Below are 4,990 nucleotides of genomic sequence, written 5' to 3'. Positions count from 1 at the left end.
TATAACTGGGCAAATTCCACCGCCACAAAAAGAAGACAGTGACACAGGCAAAGAAGACATTCCAGGAAAATCGCCATCACCACCAAAAAAGGCAGCAGCGCCTGATACAGAAGACATATTTGGAGTTGTTGCTTTACCTCAAGGAGAGACCACTGATTTTGATGAGGAAGGCACTTGTAGACTAGCTCCTCAACCACATGGCCAGACCCCTGACCGTGATGCAGATGGCATCACAGAATCTTTGTCTTCACCACAAATGGAAAATATTCAGTCTCAAGTTGAAAATATATCTCAACCAGTTTCTGTTCCAGATGGGGAGGAAATAGTTGATGCGGATGAAGGAGAAATCACAGAACCGTCCTAACCTCCAATGGAAAGAATTGAGGATGAAATCGACGACACAACTGGAGTGATGCAATCACCACAACAATATACATCTAACCTTGATACAGAAGATATTTCTGAACCAGTTGACGTACCACAGATAGAAACCACTGGTTTGGAAAAAAAAGACAAGACAAGACTAACACCATCATCCCAAAGAGAGAGCACTGACTCCGATACATATATATGCAGCGGAGAAAAAGTTCCAACACCACAAAGTGAGTTCTTCGATCGTGATGAAGAAGGCTTGTCAGAGCCACTTCCTTTCCCAGATGAGGAGACCACTGACTCTGCTAAAAAAGACATCAATGGACTAATGTCTCCACCACAGGTAGAAACCATTGAAAGTGAAACTGAAGATGAAACTGGAGAAATTCGATCACCAGAAAAAGAGGACATTGACGCTGACAAAGAAGACATACTGGGAGAATCACCATCACCACAAAAAAAGAAAGCAGCGCCTGATGCAGAAGACATATTTGAAAGTGAAACGGGAGATATAACTGATCCAATTCAATCACCACAAAAAGAGGACACTGATGCTGAAAAAGAAGACAATGCGGGACAGTCACCATCTCCACAAAAAAAGACAGCAACGCCTGATGCAGAAGACACACTTGAAAGTGAAACTGAAGATATCACTGGACAACTTTCACCACCACAAAAAGAAGACAGTGACACGGACAAAGAAGACATTGCGGGAAAGTCGCCATCACCACCAAAAAAGACAGCAGCGCCCGATACAGAAGACATATTTGAAATTGCTCCTTTACCTCAAGGAGAGACCACTGATTTTGATGAGGAAGGCACTTCTAGACTAGCTCCTCAACCACATGGCCAGACCCCTGACCACGATGCAAATGGCATCACTGATTCTTTGTCTTCACCACAAACGGAAAATATTCAGTCTCAAGTTGAAAACATATCTCAACCAGTTTCTGTTCCAGATGGGGAGGAAATAGTTGATGCGGATGAAGGAGAAATCACAGAACCCGTGTCCTCACCTCAAATGGAAACAATTGAGGATGAAATGGAAGACACAACTGGAGTGATGCAATCACCACAACAATATACATCTAACCTTGATGCAATTACCACAACAATATACATCTGACCTTGATACAGAAGACCTTTCTGAACCTGTTGACGTACCACAGATAGACACCACTGGTTCGGAAAAAAAAGACATGACAAGACTCACACCATCACCCCAAAGAGAGAGCACTGACTCCGAGACAGAATGCAGCGGAGAAAAAGTTCCAACACCACAAAGTGAGTTCTTCGATCGTGATGAAGAAGGCTTGTCAGAGCCACTTCCTTTACCAGATGAGGAGACCACTGACTCTGCTGAAAAAGACATCAATAGACTAATGTCTCCACCACAGGTAGAAACCATTGAAAGTGAAACTGAAGATGAAACTGGAGAAATTCGATCACTAGAAAAAGAGGACACTGATGCTGACAAAGAAGACATACTGGGAAAATCACCATCACCACAAAAAAAGACAGCAGCGCCTGATGCTGAAGACATATTTGAAAGTGAAACGGAAGATATAACTGATCGAATTCAATCACCACAAAAGGAGGACACTGATGCTGAAAAAAAAGATATTGCGGGACAGTCGCCATCACCACAAAAAAAGACAGCAGTGCCTGATGCAGAAGACATATTTGAAAATGAAACGGAAGATATCACTGATCGAATTCAATCACCACAAAAGGAGGACACTGATGCTGAAAAAGAAGACATTGCGGGAAAGTCCCCATCACCACAAAAAATCACAGCTGAGCCTGATGAAAAAGACATATTTGAAAGTGAAACGGAAGCTACAACTGATCGAATTCAATCACCACAAAAGGAGGACACTGATGCTGAAAAAAAAGATATTGCGGGACAGTCGCCATCACCACAAAAAAAGACAGCAACGCCTGATGCAGAAGACACAGTTGAAAGTGAAACTGAAGATATCACTGGACAACTTTCACCACCACAAAAAGAAGACAGTGACACGGACAAAGAAGACATTGCGGGAAAGTCGCCATCACCACCAAAAAAGACAGCAGCGCCCGATACAGAAGACATATTTGAAATTGCTCCTTTACCTCAAGGAGAGACCACTGATTTTGATGAGGAAGGCACTTCTAGACTAGCTCCTCAACCACATGGTGAGACCCCTGATCATGATGCAAATGACATCACAGAATCTTTGTCTTCACCACAAATGGAAAACATTCAGTCTCAAGTTGAAAACATATCTCAACCAGTTTCTGTTCCAGATGGGGAGGAAATAGTTGATGCTGATGAAGGAGAAATCACAGAACTCGTGTCCTCACCTCAAATGGAAACAATTGAGGATGAAATGGACGACACAACTGGAGTGATGCAATCACCACAACAATATACATCTGACCTTGATACAGAAGACCTTTCTGAACCTTTTGACGTACCACAGATAGACACCACTGGTTCGGAAAAAAAAGACAAGACAAGACTAACACCATCACCCCAAAGAGAGAGCACTGACGCTGATACAGAGGACAATGCAGACAAAGTCCCATCACCACAAAGTGAGTTGTTAGATCGTGATGAAGGATTGTCAGAACCAGTTCCTTTACCAGTTGAGGAGACATCTGACTCAGCTAAAAAAGACGTCACTGGACTAATGTCTCCACTGCAGGTAGAAACCATTGAAAGTGAAACTGAAGATGAAACTGGAGAAATTCGATCACCAGAAAAAGAGGACATTGACGCTGACAAAGAAGACAAACTGGGAAAATCACCATCACCACAAAAAAACACAGCAGCGCCTGATGCAGAAGACATATTTGAAAGTGAAACGGAAGATATAACTGATCCAATTCAGTCACCACAAAAGGAGGACACTGATGCTGAAAAAGAAGACATTGCGGGACAGTCGCCATCACCACAAAAAAAGACAGCAACGCCTGATGCAGAAGACACACTTGAAAGTGAAACTGAAGATATCACTGGACAACTTTCACCACCACAAAAAGAAGACAGTGACACGGACAAAGAAGACATTGCGGGAAAGTCGCCATCACCACCAAAAAAGACAGCAGCGCCCGATACAGAAGACATATTTGAAATTGCTCCTTTACCTCAAGGAGAGACCACTGATTTTGATGAGGAAGGCACTTCTAGACTAGCTCCTCAACCACATGGTGAGACCCCTGATCATGATGCAGATGACATCACAGAATCTTTGTCTTCGCCACAAATGGAAAACCTTCAGTCTCAAGTTGAAAAAATATCTCAACCAGTTTATGTTCCAGATGGGGAGGAAATAGTTGATTCTGCTGAAGGAGAAATCACAGAACTCGTGTCCTCACCTCAAATGGAAACAATTGAGGATGAAATGGAAGACACAACTGGAGTGATGCAATCACCACAATATACATCTGACCTTGATACAGAAGACATTACTGAATCAGGTGACGTACCACAGATAGACACCACTGGTTCGGAAAAAAAAGACAAGACAAGACTAACACCATCACCCCAAAGAGAGAGCACTGACGCTGATACAGAGGACAATGCAGACAAAGTCCCATCACCACAAAGTGAGTTGTTAGATCGTGATGAAGGATTGTCAGAACCAGTTCCTTTACCAGTTGAGGAGACATCTGACTCAGCTAAAAAAGACGTCACTGGACTAATGTCTCCACTGCAGGTAGAAACCATTGAAAGTGAAACTGAAGATGAAACTGGAGAAATTCGATCACTAGAAAAAGAGGACACTGATGCTGACAAAGAAGACATACTGGGAAAATCACCATCACCACAAAAAAAGACAGCAGCGCCTGATGCTGAAGACATATTTGAAAGTGAAACGGAAGATATAACTGATCGAATTCAATCACCACAAAAGGAGGACACTGATGCTGAAAAAAAAGATATTGCGGGACAGTCGCCATCACCACAAAAAAAAACAGCAACGCCTGATGCAGAAGACACATTTGAAAGTGAAACTGAAGATATAACTGGGCAAATTCCACCACTACAAAAAGAAGACAGTGATACGGACAAAGAAGACATTGCGGGAAAGTCCCCATCACCACAAAAAATCACAGCTGAGCCTGATGAAAAAGACATATTTGAAAGTGAAACGGAAGCTACAACTGATCGAATTCAATCACCACAAAAGGAGGACACTGATGCTGAAAAAGAAGACATTGCGGGACAGTCGCCATCACCACAAAAAAAGACAGCAACGCCTGATGCAGAAGACACACTTGAAAGTGAAACTGAAGATATCACTGGACAACTTCCAACACCACAAAAAGAAGACAGTGACACAGACAAAGAAGACATTCCAGGAAAATCGCCATCACCACCAAAAAAGGCAGCAGCGCCTGATACGGAAGACATATTTGGAGTTGTTGCTTTACCTCAAGGAGAGACCACTGATTTTGATGAGGAAGGCACTTCTAGACTAGCTCCTCAACCACATGGTGAGACCCCTGATCATGATGCAAATGACATCACAGAATCTTTGTCTTCACCACAAATGGAAAACATTCAGTCTCAAGTTGAAAACATATCTCAACCAGTTTCTGTTCCAGATGGGGAGGAAATAGTTGATGC

This window comes from Hippocampus comes, unplaced genomic scaffold, assembly GCF_001891065.2.
Source record: "Hippocampus comes isolate QL1 unplaced genomic scaffold, H_comes_QL1_v1.1 scaffold1, whole genome shotgun sequence".
Classification (NCBI taxonomy): Eukaryota; Metazoa; Chordata; class Actinopteri; order Syngnathiformes; family Syngnathidae; genus Hippocampus; species Hippocampus comes.
Note: the sequence above shows the minus strand (reverse complement) of the source record.